This window comes from Falco rusticolus, chromosome 16 (genome assembly GCF_015220075.1).
Source record: "Falco rusticolus isolate bFalRus1 chromosome 16, bFalRus1.pri, whole genome shotgun sequence".
NCBI classification, from domain to species: domain Eukaryota; kingdom Metazoa; phylum Chordata; class Aves; order Falconiformes; family Falconidae; genus Falco; species Falco rusticolus.
Window position 1 is genome coordinate 4489814 of NC_051202.1, and position 23763 is coordinate 4513576.

At 42.7% G+C, this 23763-nt stretch overlaps 1 protein-coding gene across 4 annotated transcripts in view; it reads left to right on the top strand.

The window, feature by feature from the left end:
• The window catches only part of ARHGAP32 (Rho GTPase activating protein 32), a 257950-nt gene that overhangs the window by 67199 nt on the left and 166988 nt on the right, over positions 1-23763 (top strand). For 2 of the 4 annotated variants that reach the window (XM_037409774.1, XM_037409777.1), the window contains exons 1-2: positions 21592-21725; positions 22836-23060. The exons of the other annotated variants lie outside the window; for them this stretch is intronic. The gene's annotated coding sequence lies outside the window, so the exon portion shown is untranslated. Of the gene's footprint in view, positions 1-21591; positions 21726-22835; positions 23061-23763 lie in introns of those variants that run through there. 4 annotated transcript variants of the gene reach the window in all.

Here is a 23763-nt window from a genome sequence, read left to right on the forward strand (position 1 = left end):
TGTATGGGAGAATGTGCAGGAATGCAAATTCCCTTTTAGACAGGGATTGGAAGGTCTCTGCTGCAGCCTGCTCAGCATCTTTGTTGTCCTCATGGAGAAGGCATGGCTTAAACCAGCCCTTCAGAAATTCATTTAACTTGTAACCATACAAAAGGAGCATCTGATGTGGTGAAGAGTTGAAAGGCTTTTACATATGTTTTGTCAGTCACAAATTGCAGTCTGGTTGTCTCTTTCTTCTGTTATGATTCACCAAGTCTTTCCGGTATATTAAAAAAAAACAATAACCCAAAACATTTTTCATAGAAGATGAGATTTGAACAGGCTGTGAATGACTGTGCTCTGTGGCTCAGAGAAGGCAAATGTCCTGTCGTATGCTTCAGTAGAGAGCAGTTTGTGACCTATGTCATCAATTAGCAATGAAATAGTTCTCATCTTGGGCCGGCAGCAAGATTGTCTTTTAAATATTTTAGTTTCATGGTCCCAGCTGTCCAGTTGGTCTTCATGTTTCCCGAACTTGCTTCAGTGCCTATTGAGCAATGCCTCAGCTCAGACTGTGGTTTTAATATATACTGTGTGAATGGTGTTGCTTCAAATGGTTTATTAAAAAAAAACAAACAAATTTCAACATTGAAATATTTTCCCATTGAATTCATTTGCTCTTGGAATCAAAAGCAGTCCTACATTATCTTGTTGTGCGTACATTATTAACTGCGATCCATTTTTAATTTAATGATGAAAAGTTATGCTGAGAGCAAGGGAGGAAGACTGTCTTGCAGCATCCTTGCTGTTTTTTTGCCTAGACAGCCTCAAGCAGTTGAAGATGTTAAATTTAAAATCCGCTCATGCTCAATGTATTTATTATTTTGAATGGAACGGTGTTTAAAAGGAGAAGCTATTAAAGCAGGACGGAATGCCTTGGCAGAGGTGACAAGTGGTATTCAAGTTGGATAATCTTATTCTTTAAGTGGTTGACAGAAGTTTCTGTTGGGAGAGAATTGTCTGAAGCAGGAGTTCTTGTTGCAGTTTCCCAAAGTTTATTTAGGTATAGAAAGCTGAATCATTATGTAAATCTAATTATCATTCTTGTGAGCTGTATCACCCTGGAAGTTAGTAAGTTGGTCATGAGCGCAACTGTGTCATAAAGAAGCTTTCCAGATTGGAGATTTGTTCTTAAATTTGATTCTACACTACCCTCTGTTACCCCAAGGATTAAGAGATAAAATGTTTCCAAGCCCATTGCTAATTTAACAGCAAATTGGAGCTTGCAGTTAGTGATAGCATTCTGCTCTCTTCTCTTAATTAAAAAAAAAAACACAACCAAACCCAAAACAACAAAAAAACCCACCAAACCACACACACAGAAAACAAAGCACAATTTGGGTCAAAATTTTAATTTTGTTTTGCTATTATCATGATAATTTAAGCCCTGAATAAGGATGAAGTATAGCTGACTGGAGGCCAGATCTTGTCTGCGTTAGAAAAATGATCCGTTAGTGTCAGAACTTGTCTCCAGCAGAAATAATAAAACTTATGTGCAGTAAAGCTGTGTTAGTTTACATCAAACCACAACACAGTTTTGAGCCTGGTCTTCTAAGAGATGTCTTGAAGACCTTTTCAAAATGTGACACTTAAATGTGCACAGCAGTGTTTCTGTAATAACTAGTGAATACTTGTTAGCTGTGAAACAAAATTATTATTATTGTTTAACATAGAATCCAGAGCTCTGGTCTTGGAAAAAAAAAGCTGTGCTATACTGAAAAATGGATAAATAAAAAGCAAGAAAGAGTCTCTGGCCTTGGTGAATGTACAGTCAGAATGAAAAACAACAGGTAGTATTGGATGAAGACAAAAGAGCTGAAAGGAGGAGCTGGAGATGATAATCTCTTGGCATGGCTGGCAGCAATATTGTTGTAAAAGCATGAAAAGCAACAGTAGGGTTTAATCTTGTGCTGTGCCCCAAACAACTGGATGCTTTTGGTAGTGGATATGCTGAACTTCTGTGTGCTAGTAAATGTTCTCTGTAATAGTAATTGGTTCCAGTTAGTTGGCAACAGCCTCTTTCACAGCTGTACAATAAATACATTTGCTTAAATTTTTCCCTACAGCTACTTCCACTGCGCTGTTGAGCGCAGTAGTAGACCTTAAGCTAGAACAGATGCAGTGTGGACAGTATCTGTTGAGTTTTTATGCTTTATCACTTTATTATAGCTTTGTTTTTTGCTTTGTGTTCCTTACTGTTCCTTTCAGCTTGGATTGAAGCACTGGGGCTAGGAGCTGTGGTGCCGGGCTTAAGTTTTGCTGTCTGTGGTTACCTCGGGGTGCAGCACAGTATTTTATTGTAGGAAGCTGGGTGGTGAATTTCCACAGGTTTTTTTTACCTCATGTTCTCATTAATGCCAGTGCTTTGGGGTCCTGGACCACCGCAAAGTTCTGTCCCTGGCTTTGTCCCCATCATCTTGCACAAACACCTTCACTTTTGCAGTGTGCTTCTGTTTTCTCCTGTTGTGAAGTTTGACTCAGGTTGAATTATTGGCTCAAGTCAGAGAGGTCAAAACCACAAGCTGAGGGATACAGTCCCTGCGATGAATCCGGCGTGCTTTGGTCTCTGCCGCAGAGCTGCAGGTGGGGATGGCCGAGGGCGAAGGAAAAGTGTAATAATTCTCGAAGCCCGGCAGCTACTGATGCAAAGTCAGAATAGTTTCCTTCTGAACGGGCATGTTGCTTCCCATTCAGTTCTTCTATCTTTAGCTTGTCCCATTCCTGCGTGTCTGTTTTGGTGAAACGAAGAAAAATTAGCACTGGGAGAAAGGGATTTAGAAGCAATCATTAGGCTTTCTAGGCACAGAGCAGGTATAACCTGTTTGACTTTGCTCACACTTTGCCAAGCTTGCATCTTCCCCTTCTGTAACTGCTGAGCTAATGCTTGGTGTGACTGTGTCCTTATGCGTTAGGTCTAATTAATGAGGTTATTGTCACTCAGTTGTACAGCATTTGGCGAACAACGTTGATCTGACCATTTAAAACTAAGTTGTGCGACTGTTTTGTGTAAGCTGGGGTTGTGTAGCCACCTCTGTGGAATTTTAAACAAAAAAAGGTGATCTCCCCCACCCCCACCCCCCAATCTTTTTGTCTTTTTAAACTTGGTACCTCGTTGAGTCTGAAGAGCATATGGTATTTTATATACCTGGAATCTTCACTTACAGCTGATAAGCACAAACATCCTCAGCAGTCCTGCTGTGTGGAAAGGAGCTATGTGCAGAATTCAGGTGCCTTTAGATTGTATGTTGAGTTTCCATGGGCTGTGTCCGGGCAGTATCTCATATTGTTAGTTAGAAATTACAGCCTGCGTGTTGGAGCTAGAGCTTCAGCAAGTAGTAGCAGTAATAACCCCAGCAACTTAGGCCGTTGTACAGAAGTGTGAATAGCTCTCTACGTTTTGTACCAACAGAGAAAGATTAAAACTACTTGATCAAGGTCACACAGCAAGCTAATGGCAAAGCCAGGACTGAAAGCCAGTCATCCATCATCCAAGCTCTCCTCTTTATTTGCTAGACCTCATTGCCTCTTACGGATATCTAATCATCTAGACTGCTGCAGTGGTGGTCTGATGAAAGATTTCAGGCGTTTAATGGGATTTGAAAGTTGGGTAATAGTACTTATTTCCTATTTATGGTTTTGTATAGAAACTGGAAAATGTAGTGTTGTTTTTTACACTGCTCCTTTTAAAACTGGCTGCATAAACACAGCAATAAATTAAGCTTACAAGTCTCCTGTGGGAGCCCAGTATTGCCCTGTTTTCAAAAAGGAGGAAGCAGAACTGCAAATACCTTATCAAGGCATATCCAAGGTTATCAGTTGGCAGAACTGGGAATAGGCTCCTGCTTTTATCACTCCTAGTGGTCACTGGCGTCAGAGATGCTGAAGCTTTATGTAGGGGTGAGAACATCCCTGGATCCGAGGGGCAGGGTAGGAGGTGCCCAGGACAAAGAAATGCCTTTTCCTTCCCTCCCCTCATCCAGCTCGGAAAGGGTTACTGCTGAAATGCCTCCAGGAAAACACGAGCCGGTGCTAGCGAGGGAAGGCAGGATGGGAACCCACAATCGCCAGCTGTTTTGTGCTTTTCGTTCGTACATACCTACCTTTTTTCTGGGGGGTTAAATCCGGCGTTCCAGCCGCTCCGGGCGCAGTTGGCGCTGGAGCCAGCCCGTGAGCGGGTCGGGGGGAGGGGGGGGGGGGGGGAGTTAGGGAAGGGGGGGAGTTAGGGAGGGGGGGGCAGCCTCGGCCCTCAGCCCCCTCCCCTGTCGCGCTCCCCGCCGGCAGGCTGCGCAGAGCCGGGGTGCGGGGGGCGCGGTGCGGAGCGTGTGCGTGTGCGCGCAGCATGGAGGGAGGGACCGGAGCTGCTGCCGCCTCCAGCGGTGTCTGCGCGGCACTTGGCTGCGGGAGCCCTCGGAGCTGGGAGGAATCTTGATGAATCCGAAAGGTCAGTACTATCAATAAATCACCCAGAGATGAATGCTCCTCTGAGATGCTTTCTTCCTTTTTTCTTTACCCCCTTTTTTTTTTTTTAATCCCGGTTTTCTCATAAATGGAGTATTAAAACGCTACCGTATCTCAGAGGAATGTAATTGTTTCACAGTTGGTCGTAGCCAGCAATGTCTAATAACAATGTAAAGCATGATTTAAAAAAGGCAAGCGTGTCATTTTCATGTAGCAAATGCAACTTCATTTTAATTTTTAGTGTATTTTTAAGCATATGGATATGACGGTGTATCTTTTAAGTGGTTGAGTATTTGAATGGAGAAGGGTTAATTATCTCCTTCAATCAGATTACACCATGTAGGTTACGCTGGCATGTAGAAAGCAGACAAAGTGTAATTTTGCATCCCGTTGTTCATGTGACAGTGGTCCTCGAGGCATTTTCGGGTAAAGTATGTAGAATGTGGTTATCAGCATGACTGAAATGTGCATTTTTTTAAAATGAAAAATGTAATACAACCTGTCCGTAGCGAGTAGACCACAGACTCTTGTACTTTGGCTGCATGAAAAGAGCAGTAGTCACAAGGGTTCTGTGCTGAGCATGGTTGGTTGCTTTTTTTTTTATTTCCATGGTTTTGGGTTTTTTTTCCTTTCTAATGGATAACTAAGTGCTGTTGATATGGTATGGGTTTAGGAGCAATAGTTCTGGAGGGCCAGGTTATCGTGTAGTTAAAATTCTTGTGGAATGAGACACTGCTGATTATCTTCATGGCAAATCGTCTCCTTCACCCTAGGCTTGGATTTGTGCTGTGGCTGATATGAAATAAGCCTAGTGCTGTTGCGGTTCAATTGAGATTTTCTACTTCAGGGCTGAGAGTGCATAAATATTTACTGGTGGGGGGGGAAAAAAAAAGTAAGGGAGTTGGGGAACCAGTATAATTTAAAACTTGCTGTCTTGGGCATGCTGCTTTCCACCTACCTGGTTTACAGATCAAGGCTGTTTCTGCTAAACTAAAAGTTGTTTATGAGGATAGCTGCTGGAAGCTGGAGGCATGGCTGCTTATTTCACTGTATAATATATTATCAACAAAATCTTGATAATTTATGCTAACTCCACCCACTTCAGCTTACACTGCCAGAAGCCAAAGGAGTGTAGCTCCCACCAGCAGTGCAAAATTCTCTCTGAATTTGTCTGCATTTTCTTTCTTTCTTGAAGTATTTATCCTTAGGAAAGCTGCTACTGAGTATCTTCTCGTTGTACTACCTAGTGCCTCGGGTACTGTGAGAAAGCTGTTGGGTGATTTGAGTTAGAAACTAAACTGTGTTTAAAAATGTGTATGGTGTGCTAATGCTAAGCCTTTACACTCTGACTTCCTTTGTGACAGAAAAAGCACAATATGCAATATATTGTCACCCATGAATACACATGCTGTAGAACACTTTGTAAATAGGAGCACTGTAGGATTGTTTGGTGTGAATTCTCTTGGGCATGTGGGGAGCTTGCTCTGAATGAAAACTGGCATTTGTGAGTAGGTGGCAGTGTCAGAGTGTGGAATATCAGGTCTGTGGCTAAAGGCAAATGAAGTTTAGTAATGATTTGATACAACCTATGCATTTTTCTTCCAAATGGGTCTTGTATTTTAGTGCAGTCTGCAGACTAAGTATGTTCTAGTTCTGGCAGCAACAGTCCTTTTTTTTTTTCTTTTTTTTTCTTTTTTTTTCTTTTTTTTTTTTTCCTTTTTCTGCTTGTGCAGGTAGTCCAGAGCATGACAGAACTTCACATTAGCTTATTATGTTCTCTGAAGCTTATTATTAGGCTCTCCAAAGGGGAGACCTTTTACTCATGTTCCCTCAGTGTCTTGCTTTTCAGTGTAGAGGTAAAAAATTGTATTGTTTCTTAGAAACAAGACTGGTGTTTAATAGGATTATAGAAGTATTTTTAACTTCATACTATCAGTCCAATGCTCCTGAGTGATACTTGGACTGCAGAGGAGTTTCTGATTATTGATGTAAAAGTAAATCTAGACAGAATAAACTGCTGATGCATATGTTCTTCAGGAAAAAAGTAATGTTCTGAGCAGACTATCTAAGGGTTGGAGAATCCTTGCCCTACCTGTAGCAGTAGCTTTTTGGAAGAAAACAGCAACTCTCTGAGAGCCTGTGAAAAAGCAGCTCTTCCAAGGGACAGCCGGGTCACAGCACAAACAGCAGAGCGGTGTATGTTACTTGGGATAGATAGCATCTTCCAGGCCAGTCTTGGGTGATTTATGTTATGCATAACCAGTTCTGGGTGACTTGGCGTGTCATAGCGCTGCCTCTGCTAGAGCTGCCCGGGGACTGCAGAACTGCCTTTATTCCTTTATTCCTGACCTCTGGCTCCTCTCGTGCACAGCCTTCCCACGCTCCAGGGGCGAGCAGTGGGCTCTCTCCGGCATCCCCAGGATGCTTTCTGTGGAAAAAATCCCTGTGTATGTTCATATGGAAGGAGGGGACAATTTTATCAGAGCACTAGTGAGCATGTCCTTACCCGCGCCCCCCCCCCCCCCCCCCCCCCCCCCCAGGTCGTCTTGCAGCAGCCAGCATATCGCATATACTGTGTGACATCTTCACTATATTTATATGAAGATTAAAAAAATAATCGGTTAATCCCCCTTTGTCAAGCTTTCTGGTTTAATCTTTTTTTTTTGCTTTGAACTGTGTTTCTTCTTATTGTTTGATACTTTATGAAAACTTCAGGCCCTGATATCAGGGATCAGAATGTTTCCATATTCTGTTCCTGACGGTGATCATTAAAGGAAAGTAAATCCCCTATTTTTCACCAACGGTTCGATGTCATAAAAAGGAATGTTATTCCCAGCTTCCATTCCATTATCAGTCTGGAGAAAAGGTGGAAAAAAAACCCCTCTGAATACCTGGTGGAAGGGAGAAACAAGGTGACTTTGAAATGGTGGATGTGATGGACAGGAAGCAGAAGAACTGGGACGGGGTCTGAGCCTCACAATCATCAGGAGAAAGACCAAAGCAGGCAGCTCTTTAGCTGTTAGAGGCAGAACAGGGTAGATTTCAATGTGTATTCATGTAAAAAGCAAAAAAAGAGGCAGATGTACACCTTTAGTACATTCTTTTGAATGAATGTGTATTGGAAATAGTAACAGGATGCCCTGGAAGGGCTGAGAACTGCAGTAGGCATCTCCTCACTTTCCTAGAATGGCGACATACTGTTCCTGCTTAACTGTTCGTTGTTCTTATTAGTTTATTTGTTGAAGGAGCTTTCTGTGTACTGCTTGCTGAGAAGAGCCTGCAAACATGTTTGAAGTGTGTATCTGGAAAGCAAATTAAAATATAAACCTCAGCACTTCTGTCCATTTCATGCTCATGCCTGCTGCTTTGTCCTGGCCTAATGGTGGGGGCAAGAGTATGGTTTGGAGTGGGGATGATGGGGTGAAAAGGGGGAGGAATTTGAACGTAGTACCCTTGCTTTGGAGCGCCATTTATTTTCTAGCTTTTCTTAAATCCTGTGTTCATTCCTTCTGAAACTGAACGTGGAGTTTGTTACTGCAGCACCTCTGGAGATACCTCAAGGTGACTCAATACCTATTTTTCCGTTAGTTGCCTTTTCTTACGCAATGCCTAATCTAATCTGCTTTTCTTCCTTCTTTGGCTAAAACAGCAGTATAAGCTCAATACTCATAAAAGATCTGTTACAGTTGTTTTTCAAAGCTGACAGCAGCTGGTGTCTGGTCCGAGGTGCTTTGTGGTGGCAAAGACCACGCTCACTTCCAGGAGGCGGTGGTTGTAACGGCAGCACCGTGTTCGGCAGAGCCAGGCGTGACCCCCCTTCAGCTTCCTGGGCCAGAAGCAGCCTCTGTGTGTTGGGTAATCCTCATGGCCTCCACTCTGACTTACAAAGGATTGTCCGGCCTTGCGTTCCCTTTCAGGAAGTCCCATGGCTGAATAAGCTTCTGAAGCATCCAGAAGATGACAGTGCATTACCGCTTGTTGGGTTCCATATTTACAGTTACCGTAGGTTCATGTTGAAGCTCTGTGGAGGTCTGAAATCTCTGGTTAGTCAAACTTGGGGAAGGACTCTTAACGTGACACTTCTCATAATGCTAAAGACTAGAAAGCCCTCGTTATGTTAGCATGCCAAGGGTTTAACACAGCTCTTTGTTTTTTAATTTAGACAGTTCAAGCTGGGGGCAATTTTAGCTGGGTGAGCACAAGCATCCTATTGCTTTTGCTGAAATAAGATGATGGCTTTGTTGGACATCGAGCTGATACACAGGCGGTGGTAATGGCTTGTTTTCTCTTGGCAGATGAATTTAATGCAGTGCGTAGTCCTGATGGGATTTAACCACTCTTGGAGGGGGCAGTCCTCTTGTTACGACTCTCCACTTAATCTGAGTCTCTGGGTGTAGCTCACTGTTGTAAACCAAATGTGACACACTAATGAACTCCAGCGATGTGTGTTTTCTTCTTTTCATTATGTATTATACAGCAATTTTCCTATTTGCAATGCTATTGAATAGTCAAGGATTTCTCAACGTTTTCCCCCCAGGGTTTATAAATTAGTGCTCCAAACCTTGTTCAGGACTGAAATGTAGCAGATGAGATTACATCCCTTAAGGGGTATTTTAACCATGCAAACATGCTTTAATTTCTGGCCACACTTTTTCATGTGTGTATTGCAGAAGGTTTTGTCCTTTTTTAAAAGTGAAACATAACAAGACATAACACAAATACAGAACTTCCAAGCCTCTTCACTCTGTTGTTCTCTGTACTTTGTTTTCTCTTACTGGTACTTTAATGGTATAGCTTTACTTGCTGTATTAGATAAATGTAATTTGTAAACATATATTCTGTCTCTTTGCAGCTTGTCAGTGTGCTGAATTATATTTTAGGAGTGTAAGTGTGCTGGACCAATACACATCATGCTCTTTTAAACATTATTTACATATAATATCCAGCTATTTTAAGTGCATGTGCCTACAGTGACTCATGAAAAACTGTTTGTTTTTAAATAAAGATGTGCTAGGAGAAAAATTTTGAGAACCGTATCAAAATACAATGTGAAATCAAGAGTCAAAAGGTAAATAAAAAGAGCACTGAACTAGTTACTACTAAGTTTTTTGTGTGGTTTCTGAGAAAATCTTGTGATTCAGAGCGATGGGGAGAGATGCAGTATTTTCATGTTTTCCATTAACGATACAACATTAAAGCTGGAACTTTGTATGGCATCAAACACACGGCAAGGCCCTTGCTGCACTTGAAGTAATAAAGAGTTTTGACCTCAGCCATGTGGCCTAACACATTTCCTCATGTGTTTGAAACTTAAACGTTGACATTCTCCTTTGAGAATAATGCCATAAGCCATCCCAGCTCCCGAAGACTACCTTTAACGTGCTTTTGCATAAGCAAAACCTACTTTGAAACCAACTCTTGGTAGCGTTCATCCTGGGGAACAGCCAAAGCCTAGAAGCAGATTTGAAAATTCTCTGAAGTTAAATTGATCTCATACGGTACACTGAAAGAAAAGCAGACTAGACGGAGTGCTTTCCTAGCCAGAAACAAGGCACGGGTTGCAAAAAGTAAAACAGGAGGAGGAAACTATGATGATGTCTTAATTTTGCAGTTTCATTTGATGCAGTGTTGACAGCTTCCCTTTGAATGGGGACTTTCCCAGCTTCTTAAACTACCAAGGGAACTGCTTATGGGCACACATGAAAATACTTAGGTTTTCATAGACTGAAAATCTCCGTTCCCTATTAATGATGGAGGGAAACAAGGCCAATGTAAGATATCAGCATCCTAGTATTTGTGGTTGCAGAGAGCCATTAAATCTGTGCCCAGAAGGTTAACCAAAGCTGTGTTGACTTTTTTCGTCTACAAACTGATTTGTTTAATACTGCCACGGTTGCTCATAGCTTTTTGCAGGAGCAATATAATGAGATTAACAAGCTTCTGATCGCTTCCATATCTGATACCGAAATCCCCATGGGAAGCTGTGAAAGTGTGAGAGCTCTGTTGCTCTCGTACGGGGGCTGCGCTGGCAAAGTTAAGAGTTGTTCTTTATCTGAGATGTTATAGATTTGGTTGCTGGGATGATGGAGTAGCTTAAGCTTCAATCTGTAGCCTTGGAGCCAGCGTGATTTTAAGAAACAGAGAAGAGATGCTGAGGCTGCCAGCCAGGGGGTTCATTATTGGAAAGAAAAGACAAACACCTCCCTCCTCCCCCCCTGCGACACTCTGAAGAGGGAAGCAAGTTTCACAGGGAGATAATTGTGCTCCTGGAAAAACTGCTGTGACAGCTCACAGCACCACAAGTGGAGTTCTTGTGGGGAAAAAGCCATGTTAGACAAACCAGTTTCTCCCCTTTTTCCCCGGTTAGGTATGGTGTGTATGCATTGTGTTGAAGCACTTGGTACTCACCTCCTTGCCTTTGCTTTCTTCGCCTGCTTCAGGCTAACCGGCAGTAAGTTTGTTGGTTTTGACTGGCATAGCCCACAGTCTGATTTTGGAATGCAGACTGACACCTGAATTATATTTTCCCTTGCTTATAAAAGCATCCATGATTGATTGATTAGAGTGCAAAATTAGGAGCTTTTTCTAAAACCAGAATGGAGAAAGCTGCATAGTCTTATTTAAAAATGAACAAACAAAACCACAACTCAGTATTAATTTTGAAGCAGTGTTGTGATTCTGTGCTTTCTTTACCCAGTGCCTTTATTATTGTTGAGATGTTAACAGCTGCAGTACATATTTTTTGGAAATCTCCGCCAGCCTCCATGTTGGAGCTCACTGTGCACCTCCATAGCTCACAGCCCCTACTGTGTAATAAGGTGCATGTCTGATTTTTAATTAGTTTTTCCCCAATTTCCCAGTGGTTGTCTCTCCAACTGACAAAAATGGCTTCTCTCCAGTTCTTGAGCAGTAGTTAGCTTGGTGGAGACGTTGCTTTTTGGCTTGTGTATAGGACTGATTACTTGCAGGAATAATACCTCTTTTCTCCACGCTCTGACCTACGTTAACAAACATTGGAGACCCGCGAATCACACAGAAACCTTTTCTCTAGCAAATGTCTCTGGTATTGAATACATTCTCCCTTTCAAGGGCTTGACCACACATGGAACTTCTCAGGAACAGCTGCTCACAAATAATTCCAGATGCGGACAGACCCTGAATACAATGTTGTGTTCTGTTATTGGCCCTGTTTACGCTGACCTCTCCCAGTCACTTTTATTGCTTTTTAAGCTCAGGATTACCTCTTTTCTCATTTAAAATACAATTTCTAGATACTTTTAAACCTCAAAAGTCACAATCAAAATCTGAAACTACTTTTATTCATTGCTCTATTCCTTTCTGCATTTGGGGTTGGCAAAGTGGAGGTGCTTTGCTGCTGTGGTCATCGTCCCTCTGACAACAGGTCTGCAGAGCCCCTGGGTGCGCAAGCAGTGAGTACTGGTCTCATTTTTGCTGCTTATGAACTTCAGGAGAGAAAATGAGCCCCCTGAAAACTGGTTACTCAGTTACACGCTCAGGTCAGAAACGCTAATATGATGTGGCAAGGGAAAATCTGAACTTCTTGGTCACAGGACTTTGTGGAGATCAAGGAATATTGAATTCAGTTTCTTGACTATGATTTTCCTTATTTCTCATTTCTTTTTCTTTTTTGGTGGGGAAATGTCAGAGCAAAGATAATTACAAATCCTCTAAATTATTTTCAGATGAGTCAACGTGCAGTCAGTTGAACAACGGAATGTGTACTTGACCGCATTTACACAGAAAACAGCCAGGAAAGCCACCAGAAAGCGGAGGGCTGGAATTGCTTGAACCTTCTTGGCTGCCCACTGTACAGGGAAGAGCATTGTAGCTCTGCCAGCTGGAATGCAGCTGCTCCTGAAATCTGGCACCTAATGTGGAGTCCTGTCAAAGTACATAATGTTGAAGAATCCTGATCAGTAGGTTTGCAGACAGAAAAAGCATCAGTGAAGACTTGACTTGCAAGGGCGGAGGGAAGTGCTGTTAGGTCTCTCTAATCAAGTCTTTCAGCCTTGCTACTTTGAAGATGAAATTTGTGTGGGTTCAGAAAGCCATGATGGGTTATCTAGGGTCACCAAAACAACAACAAATATATAGAAAAATAAAGTATTGATGTAGAAGTCTAGTGGTTCCACAGATTATGGGTGCCTGTGCTCCATCGGTGATCTCTCCAAAATGACTCGTACAGCCTGGAGTATGATCCTCGAGGAGAATTGGATACCACGTAGTGATTTTGATACACAGTTTTTCTCTGATTTTTGTGGAGATAACTTTAATGACACAGTGGGTTACTGAAAAGTGCTACGTAAAAGTAAATTTCAGTGTCATCAAGAACAACAGCATAAGGACGTGATGCTAGTTCACAGAGCAGAAACCTCCTCCTGGGCCTCTTCAGTCCTTTCTGCTTTTTTGATCAGTAGTAAAGATGTTAAAAATCCTTGCTATCTGGGTGCTAACACAATGTAGCACTGATGTTGCATTTCAGAAAAAAACAGTACTAAAAGGAAAAAAGTTAAAGCTGATTCTGTGAACTATTATTCTGGTTTCTCTTTGACTCTTTTCATGCCTCATAAATTATTGTGGCAGAAAGGAACGACAGAAAATTTCAGTTTATTTTCAGTTCTGCATTTCCTTTTGTGTTCAGTCCTTGGGTCTATGTATGGTGAGGCTGATACGTTTATTCTCCTGGCAAATGGCACAACCGGGCATCTGACACAGATTAAATGAGAAGGGGGAAAGTATCTGCAGTACCATGAGGTATATAACTATATATTTCCTATTTTTGTTTCTTCATAACTGTTTTACTGACAGACCTGACTTGCTTTTTGTGAGCAAATGTTAGATTGAGGAATGAGATGAAGTTGCATGAAACACGCCTGTCTTAAAATTGTCATGCAGCTGTGTTAGGTGCATGCGGTACCTTGGGGAAATAGTGTTGTTATTACAATTATGTGTATGTCTAGTAGTAGAGTGAAAAAGGTAATATGTGTGTGAACGTGTTATACCTTTTTCCCCCCCTGTTCTTAAAGGAATGGAAAATAAGTTTGTGGAAATAGCCTGAGTATCTTTTTTTATGTACTTGTTTGGTGTCCTAATGCAGTAGGCTGATATTTTATAAGTTTGCAATTTGATTTGAAATGTGTGTGGTCAAAACATCTCCCCGTTGTCACACGTAGAGGGGTTTGACTTTTTCCCTGCCTGTTGATGTTACATTTCTTCTGCCTGTGCTCGAGGCTGGCCAGGGCACGTGATGAGCTCATACGTGACGCATTTCTCTTTATGAGTGAGAGAAGTGAAGAGTAATGTATGGTCCAGCGCTGACTCATAGTCCTGTGCTTGAACAGAGTGAGTACAACACTTAATTTAGAGAGATCGGAATAAAATTACCAGGGCTCCCAAAAGGATTTCTCCATCTTTTTAATTCCGGGCTCTCTGATGGCTTCTTCCAGCCATTCGTCTCATGCATTATGTGGCAGTAGCTTATCCTAGTGCTGGCCTGTGCTGTTTTATACCAAAGATGGTGGGTTTTGCCATTCTTTGTGGGTTTTTTTGGTTGGTTTTTTTTTATATTTGTTTGGGGTTTTTGTTTTGTTTTTGTTTTTTTGTTTTTTTGTTGTTTTTTTTTTTTTTTAAGGGCAACCGTACCTAAATTAGGCTGTGTATATGCAGTCAATCTGGAGACTGAAAGACTCTTTTTAAAGAAATACTGATCTACTAGAGTGGATTGTCTGTGGTATGGCTGACCCCTCAAGCATTTAAAAAGCAGCTGTCAAGTTACTGAAAAAACCACAACATTGACTTTAAAAATTATGCCTTCTGAGGTGCACTTTGATTAATTTAATTATTTTTTTAAAAAAATTTGCCCTCCAGTTTGAGTTTTTAAGTGCAAGATGGGTCAAGTTCTTCACCTTCCGTCTGCGAGACAGTTCAACAATTATAGTGAAAGCGGAGAAGATTTCTTCACTGTTTGACTCTGTGACTGGAACTTTGAAAATACAAAATGTTGGGAGACTTGGAGTGGAACGACAAAAAATTCTAACATTGAGTCTTGCGCATTGTGTTCTGGTGTGCTTCTAATTCATGGTCATGGCCAGTCCCAACGACATTTATGCAAGTCATATAAGTCCTAGTTTGTCTGGCAACAAAAATATTTCCCCATTTCTCCTTGGTTCTTCTTTAAAAAGTGGGCAAGATCTTTTTTATGCATGTGAGTATAGAAATACGCACACTCTTTTTGTTCTCTCTGACGGGGATCTTAAGTACAGCTTGACATAGAACTGTGTTCTACTGTGGCAGCATCTCCTGTTCTGGGCCGGGCTTTATAAATATCCGCTGAAGGTAGGCAGCCAGCTTCGTCCTCCCTTCTCACTGGGAAGGTGGAGTTCTGGGTACTGGGAGAAGCACTCAGGTAATTCTGTCCGCTTCGTAGAGTTGTTCTTTGTCTCCTACAGGGAAATGACAGCAACACGTATGTATATTTTGAAATTATTTTTGTACGTTATGTTGAAGTACTCTGAAATACCACTTTGCCTTCAGGGTATATAATGCATTTCATGAACTCCAGCTCCACGGCAACAAGGGGAAGACAAGGTATTGATCTCAGGGATGCAGCAGACTTTGCAAATGAGATTTCGTATCTGATTACAGCTAACAATCTATTGACATAGGATATGGCATTGGTAACAAATACCCATTGAGATGTAAAAATGTTGTTGAACACCAGCTGATGGCCCCACACAGGCTTTTTAATTAGTACCTGGCCTCTTTTTGAATCAAAGTGTGCCTCTGTATAGGGAAAAATTTTGACAAATTCCCAGTGGCTCATAAAAGAACAGAAAATAACTGTTTTGGCCTATTCTTTCTTGTGCACGCACAAAGTTTTCTTGGTGTCTGCTAAGGAAAAAGTATTACCAGGGAGCCTGGATGCACAGAAATTGAAAGACTCATAGGAAAGAACTTCAGACTGCTACTTACTGGAAAAAGGGACTTGTGCAGTTATAGATAAAAGGTATGATGTGGTATTGCATGGAGTTTTGAGGACAATATGTGTCTGGCGACTTACCCTGGCATTACCTGCTAGAAAAATCCTGATGGTTGTTTGACTGTTTGCTCTAAAAGAGGCAACAAACATTTCACACTCGGGGATGCTGTTGTCTGCGCCTGCCCATTTGAAAGCACCAAGACCTGAACGAGAGACAGTAGTATGCAGTAAAACTGCAGGAGACATAGTTCCAGTACATGTTTTTCTAAATTGAGCCCCAAAACTTGAAGCAAACAGGCTAGTTACTAAATAATACTGACTCAGAGCTGCAGTGTAGTCAGGGGGGCCCAGGTTAATGCACCAGATGTGACTTTCTGGAGAACAGATTTATTTAGACCCTGTCACGTTAATGAAAGGTGAGAGTTTGCAGTAATCCTGAGCTGCTCACGTGGCTTGCTGCGCTAGGGGACGGAGAGTGCCAAGCCTTGGAGAGGGAAGAAGCTACTGGCAGGTTCAAAGCATTGAAAACTCGCAGGCAGTGGGTGAGTGACTGCTGGGCGCCACATCAGCGAGCCGCAGAACTGCGAGTTAATGTTGATGAGCTCTCAGCTGGCCTTCCCATCCCTTTGGCTACCAAGTCGCGTGTGGGGAGCTCCAGCCAGAGCGTGGAGATTCCTGGCAGTGGAGTGCTCTGAGAACTGTCTTCTCTGGGGGTTTTGAAGGTGTTTTATTATCACCCATCAGGTTATGGAAATGCTGATCAGTAGGGAGTGCGTGCAGCACAGGTAGCAAACAAGAAATACTGGTTTTGGAAATAACTTTCATCATCTTCAGCCCTGTTTGAAGAGGGGACATACTGTAACAGAAACTGCAGGTACTTCTGATTACTTGTTGTGTGCCCACTCGATAATGACTTTATCTTTGCATGTGTATTTCGTAAAGATTGTGATATAACTATCTTTGGAAAAACAGGTATTGGGAATTCAAGGGAAGCCAGGAGCCGATGAGTTTAATGTACAACGCATTAGAATATGTACGGATGTAACCTCTTGACTAGGTAAAATACACTTGCTTTTGCTGATTCCATAAATAAGTTATCTGCTTGCTTGTCTCTCAAACATCCTTTCCCAAACCTGGCACAAACATTCCCCCTTTCCCAGCTGTCTTAAAGCACCCTTAATTTGGTTAAGTCAGAGAAACAGTACCCATTAATGTTTGATGTTTTCAGATGCTATGTATGAACAGAACAGGAAGGAAAAACATGCACGTTACGGGATACCTTTCCACTATCACAAACCTCAGAACTTAAAAAATGATACTTTTTACTACCTGTGCAGGCATCTTGAGTGTGCTAAAAGAAATGAATCGAACCTGACCAGCTGTTTATGCAATAGCAAGTGTGGGGCAGCATGCTGATGGAAGGTAAGACAGAAAGTCTCAGGGTGGGGTTGGTTCAACGTTTTCTGTCACCATTTCTGATGGTGTTGCTTTGTGTGTAAACGATGGGTGCGAGCTGTTTACGGCAACCGATAAAGTGGGAAGTTTTGTCACAGTTTCACGCAGGAAGTTTCCAGCAGGAAGTTTCACGCACAAACACGTTGTGTGTGCGGTGGGAAATCTTCCTCTGTTCTGACAGTGCATTAGATCTGCTTGCACGTGCTGGGAAAACAGAGTTGTGTCATTTTTAGAAAACATATTTAATTACTGCTGTGTTTAGAATAAAACGAGAGTGTGTTGAAAGCTTTAATTATTTAATGGGAATACAAGATGATAGCAATCTCCATCCAAGAACAGAAAGGGTGTTCCCTCCCATAGGTTTTCCAAAATGTAATGGGAGGCGTCAGGTCTGGATGATATGATATTGCCTGTTCATTTATTACGTGAAAAACAAAGCAGAGCAAACTGGAAGAAGTGACGAATATAGTTTAGAGATAGTTTACATTTTGCTTGACAGACTTCTGCAGTTAACTATGAGGATCTTAGGACATGAGTGCCAGGAGTTTTCTTGCAAAAAGTGTCTCTGAGTCTTATATTAAATGTAAAAAGCTTTGGCTAATCACCTGATTAATTTGATGTATTTCAGCATAAGAACAGAGCAGTGATTCGTCTTTTACATTCTGTTTGACATAAAGAACAAGTTGTGTATCTATCGCTAATGTTTTCTCAAACAAGGGAATAATGTTAAAAAAATAAATAAATTCTGAACAAAGTTTACAAAAAGCATTTCAGTGAACTCACTTGTCTCTGAGAAGGAAGAAGAGGAGGGAAGGAGCCCGGCTTGGGCTGTCACATGGAATAGTGTCGCGCGCTGTGACCTGCCTGGGAGCGTTGGGCTGGGGATGACACCAGAGCTGGGGGAGATGCAGATAACCATGTCATAACCCTTCGGGAAGCCACCAGCCTCCTCCTGCCTGAGAGGAGGGAGAGGAGCCTGGCTCAGAAATGAACCTTCCGATCCCGCTCCTGTATCAGACAGAAAGATTTCTAAAGCACAAAAAATGGTGACAGGAAATCCACGTTCTGCTTAAAAACGCGGCTCTGAAGCCGAATTCCGGTTTCCTTGCAGTTCAGGTCACGCCCGTTCATTGCCAAAGATGCCATGAAAATGTGACACAGAAGTGGGGGTCGCTTGGGCCTGGGGGTGAGCCAGGTCTTTGGCCTTAGGAGGTGCCGGGTGCAGGCTGGGCCACCAGCGCAGGCTGGGCTGATGCATGCCGTCCCCAGCGAGCCACGGCCCCAGCTCGCACGCACGCCTCGGCTGGGGTAAGGCAGTCCCTTATGTTGTGGTAAGTACTTTGGGTTTCTGAAGCCTCGATACCCGCTTGGTAAACAGGCCCTGAAACCGTGCTCCTACGGGGCCTCAGCTTTTCCGTCAGGCTGGTAGTTCAGTGCTGTTTCGTCCTCCGTTTTTTTCTATTTCAGTCCCTTCATCTTTCCCTCTCTCCCTCCAGGTGTGTTTTTCTGCTTTGGTGAGGAGATTTAGTGATGGCTCCGGTCTCGTTCCTGTTGCACTGGGGTTTTCCCTGGCCTGATGACAAGATGAACTTTCTTTTCTGAGCGTTGTAGTGGTGAGGAGGAGATGTGAGGAGCGGGGGACTAGCTCGCTGGGACATTTTGTTAGCAGTTCGGCTGCTCCGTATGCCCGATCCTCAGCTGGAGCCTTTTGGAAGTGCTGACAGGCTGGTCTGTTTCCTGGAAGTCGTATTAGATCTTAGAATTTTATTCCTTTGTTCTCCATATTCTTACCTTTTTGAGTTTTTTAACCTATTCTCACACAGCCTTCTCTTTTGCCGAGTGATTCCTTATGCACTAAAAAGTCTTTTGCAGGTGTCAGTTCTAAAGTCACGATTACTGAGAAGGGGAGGAAGCTTGAAGAGTACTGTTTACTGCCATTTTCCTGGGCACTGAAATTAATGTGCACTGGTTTCGACAATATCTCTTTTCTTTAGGAAGGCTAATAGCCCGGTCACTTCATTATCCTGCCTTTCTGCACAAGTGCCAACGTAATGGAAATGCTTTCATTTTCCAGACTACCCTTTGGGTGCTTGAGATGCTTTCAAAAGCTGAGCCACGCTTTCTTTTTTTTTCTGTCAAACTGAAAAAAGCTATAAATCTGTTCATCACCTGTCCCTTTAGGTTAGCATATTGCACCTGCAACCCTTTTTAATTCTTAAAACTAATCGGACAGTGTGCTTTCACCGGTAGGTACTTCACCAAATCATTAAGGCTTTATTTCTCTATTTATTTATTTTCCCAAGAGGGCATTTTAGTACTGACAGCATGAGTCAGGACAATTACAGGTTGCAGTGAAATATTCCAGCTTCTGATGTGATGCAATATGAACTGGAATGAAATGTTACCTTAGTCATACTGAAAAAAAAACAACAAACCCCAAACCCAATTAACACACCGTATGCTGTGTTACCTGCGAGGCAGATGTCTACCAGTTATCTCTTCCCTCTAACATCATCCCCCCAGTGGACGTGGTTGTGTGGAGAGAGCCTGGTAAGGAGAAATATTGTTCTTCTGTGCGTGTGTGCAAAGAGGTTGTCAGGATGGAGTTAAAAAAGTGTGTTGTCCACGGCTGTGTTTCGTGAAGAGAAGGCTATTATGAAGGAGAGAAGGCAGCCAGGACTCTTGGGTTTTATATCAGGCTTCACTGACTCAGCCAGTGTGGAGTTATCTTGTGCATTATTTACACCATTTTTACCCATACAGCAAAAATAGCTATTTTACAGGCATATTTTGACTTAATTGCGAAGAGTGCACCTCAAGTATAAAAACTACTTCAGGGTAAAATTTTATTTTGTTCCTGTTGGTCTTTTGAAACAAGATTGAAAGCTGGATTTAGTGGCTGGCTGTAATTTTCAGTAGGATTGTCCTTGTTTATTAACTTTCCCTCCTAACCCCTTGAATTATAGGAATTCAGCCCAAGGCGCTGGTGAGTAGTGAATGTTGATGCAGGTGTCAGGGTGATGCTGCAGATGTTGGGATTCTCCTCACTATGACTTCCTGGGTTTAACTGTAACTTATTTTGACACAACAGTCCAAGGTCCACCTTGACCCCTTATTGCCAGCCAGCCATCCAGCTATACAAATCCACATATATATACAAATCCACGTGTTTTCACGTGCTAGCCGAAAAGCCCCAGCCTTCCTTGCCTTGCAGGGTTTAATTTTCTCAGTAGTGGAACTGGATTGTGTCTTCTGTTAGCCGTGAAGAGTGGTGTGATGGCAAAGGAAAGCATTTTAGAAAATCACTCGAAGCACTGTGACCTGCTCTGCTGCCCTAGTGAGATTTTTCTGACCTTTTCTCCCCTCCGACTTTATAGTTCCCTGCTTTAGCCAGCATAGTTGTACAGATATATTCTGTTTGCACAGAGAAGGTGTTGGCATCCTCTCATCTTTTATTACTCTGATGCATAAGCAAAATGGTCGCAGAGATACCGTGTAGAATTTATACTGGTGGAACCACGCCAGGAGCGATTTTGAAGGCAGAGGAGAGGAAGCGATAAGGCATGGTATTTTTCAAGTGATTGGATTTGCCAGTGAAGAATGATGGAAAGGAATTATGGTTACCTGAGACATTTTTTTTTTTTCCCCCCAGCCTTGTAACGCACGTAAGCATCTGCTTAAATGTCACTGAACTTCACCACGTGGTTCAAGCCAGACAGCTACCTGAATGCCTTGGCGTTTCTCCTGCAGCTAGGTTCCAGACTGGAGGGACAGTAATGCTTCAGTGGTAATTTAGGAGGGTAGAGGATTAAATGTTCTTGAAAAGCTATTTGCATAAAGGTTTGCAAAGGAGAGAATGAGTGTGAGAATGTGTTCAAACTGAGCAGTGAAATGTGCACAGCTTGACTTGCCTCATCCATCTGGTTGGACTACGTTATCTATGTTTAACAGATTACATTTAATCTTACCATTTCAGGGAGAGCTGTTGAGCCTCAACAGACACGGGAGAGCTGTCCTGTGAAGTGATGCAAGTAAAATGGGAGCTTAGATTTCATGCTAGTTTCTCAGAACAAGAACGGAGGTGCAGAAATATCATGTCATCTCTACGTCCTGACCACGTTCCTTGGCTTGACAGGCCAGGAGAAGAAGGGGTGGCTCTCCTGCTTTGCCACACTCCTCCTCCTCTCTGAGTTCGTGCTGGATTCCCCAGGCTAGCATTTTCTTTCTGCCATGTGCTTGTCTGACTTCTGTCCTGGCTTTATCTTCCTGTCATGTGGCTCACCAAGAAAAGCCGGTTACCAGCCTACCTAGGCAGAGGTCACGGTGAAGCAGGGGTTAAAGCCAGCTCAGTTTCCTGCTTCTCTGCTTGCTCAGGTGTGCTGCAAAGTCCAGTAAAGAATGGCTGATGAGCAGAAACAACTTTGTGCACAGAGCTTATGGGGCTAGGCAAAATTCCAGGCTGGGAACTCTTCTTGTTTCTCTTTATTTTACTTATTTTTTTAAAGTAGCTCATTTCTTACAGAAAAGACTTTTCTATCTGCTGCTATATTTTTTCTTCTTTTTTTTTCTTTTCTTTTTTTTTTTTTTTTTTTTTCCTGCTGAGTCATTGCACAACTCAACAGTCTTTTGTGCGGCTTGCTTCCTGGAGTCTTAAATCTGTTTGTCACGTACCTCTCTTCTTTCCTCCTACATTTAATATAACCACACTTATTTCAAGCACTTCTGCAGAGCGGAACCCTGTCAGATGGTCCCATGGTATCTCTCTGTGATCAGGGTGAGTGAGGCACGTATGAATGGCAGAATTTGTCCTGTGCTCAGTAAGCTGTTATTCCTGTGCTAATGTTAACATTTGAAAATTACTCATTTTCCTTACACAGAGGCAGCCGGCAAATGCAGGTGTATTAACTTGTAACTGAGGGGACAGAAAACCTTGTTTCCTTTTCCTTTTTCATATATTCCACTGCTGGCCTCTGCTTAGGCAATTAAACATGTTTCCTATTTCTCATCCTCTACAATGCATTAGAGAGAGTCCTCTTTTTGTTGTTCTTTGAAAATCTTTTTGATCTTGGCTTTTCTGTGAATATGTAGTTCACTTTTTTTCCCTCTTTCTTTGTACCCCCCTCCTTCTGCTTTTAAAATTGGGTTGGTGTTTCAGGGACTTTCTTGGCCTGCCTGATGTAAAATCAAATTACTTAAACCCACAGAATTGTGAAGCAGTGCAATTAATATGTTGTGTTTTAAAAGGGTGACTATTCCTGGCTGGCATTTTTTTCAGTTTTAAAATGTCCTTGGTCTCAGTCACAGGTTATTTTCTTTAATCCTTATACTTTGTTGCTCATAGTTTGCTTTTCAAACAAAAAACCATAAACATAAGCTTGACCTTCCCTGCCCCCCCTAAGTGTTTGTTTCATATGCTTCCCTCCCAATTAATTAGAAATAACCAACAAAACTATTTCTTTTCCTGAGCTTTGGCATTCCCAAAGGATTTGAGTGATGTTGCATGATGAAGCATTGCAGCATCCTTACAACCTCAGGTCCTCAGCTCCAGCATTTGCAAAGGTAAATGTCCATTTCTCTTCACTCGCTGTGAAGAGACACACGTAGGCATCAGGACGGGGCCTGCAAAAGCCCACATGGGGCTCTACAGGACGGGAGGTGGCCAAAGGCAAGAGAAGGTCTCTGGGGGGTGTGTTAGGATCTTGCTCATCCCTGCTTTGTGAAGCTACACGCTGGTGCAGGTGAACTGAAATGATGCTGTGGCTGAACAAGGCATTCCTGCCCCTCTCGCTTTCATAAGGCCCACCGGAGCTCTCGTAGCCGTGTGCTTCGCTGCTGATCCAGCGGAAAGCTAGTCCTTCTTAAAATTTATTTATTTTTCCTCCAGGCCAATATCTGTAGAGATGGGCTGGCACAGGGAAGATATGTCATCAGATGGCTGGGGCGAGATGGGGAGCCACCCCTTTCGGAAATAGCAGAGCCCTTGCATGGCTGCTTAGAATGTTCCGGAAACCTCGTCGCTGGATAAAAGTGCTGTCTTGAAGCTGTACTGCCTAAGCACTTCCATAATACTGATCCCTGCAGCCCAGTACGTCTATGTTTGGTGCTCCTAGTAAGTCTGTACTTAGCTTATTGCTTTCACTCCCTCTCTCTCTTTTGAAAGAAGTTCAGAAGGTGATGGGGGAAGGAGAGGAGGAGGTATTGCATAAACCCTTAGTGGTCAGAGCCACAGATTGGGAAACAGGAGACTTCAAACGCTGTCCTGAGCCTGTGCAACTGCATCCTCTGAGAGAGCGCCCTAATGATCTGTCAGTAACTTGTTCTTTTCACCAGGCTACAGCATTTTGTGGTGGGGATTGGGTGAGGGCAGTGTGCGTGGTCTAGTCTGCACAGGAGGCTGTTGTTCTCCCTCATCCTGGGTTTTTTTCCCCCCAGGTCCTGATAAGGTGTTTGGTCTTTATGTGCCTTAGGGTAAAAGCTGTGCTATGGTGAGTGGTCTCGGTGGTTGGGAACTGTGAAACTGATGTTATTTCCTATTTTTTAGGCTCAGTCTTCCCCTGCAATACTGGACAAGTTCCTTGAGCTGTCAGTTACCATGGGTTTTTGGAAAATGGATGGAAATACTCTCTTTGCTCACCTCTTGTCTGGTTTAATGTAGATAGTCCTTGCCTTGACATTTGGTAGTCCTCTGGCATACTCAAGTACAGCATTTAGCATAATTGGGGTCACTAGACAATAGCGCTTATTATCGGAAGTCTTATAATAAAGGTTACACGTGGCATTTCAGTATTGTGCTCCTCTGAGTAGCTTTTAGA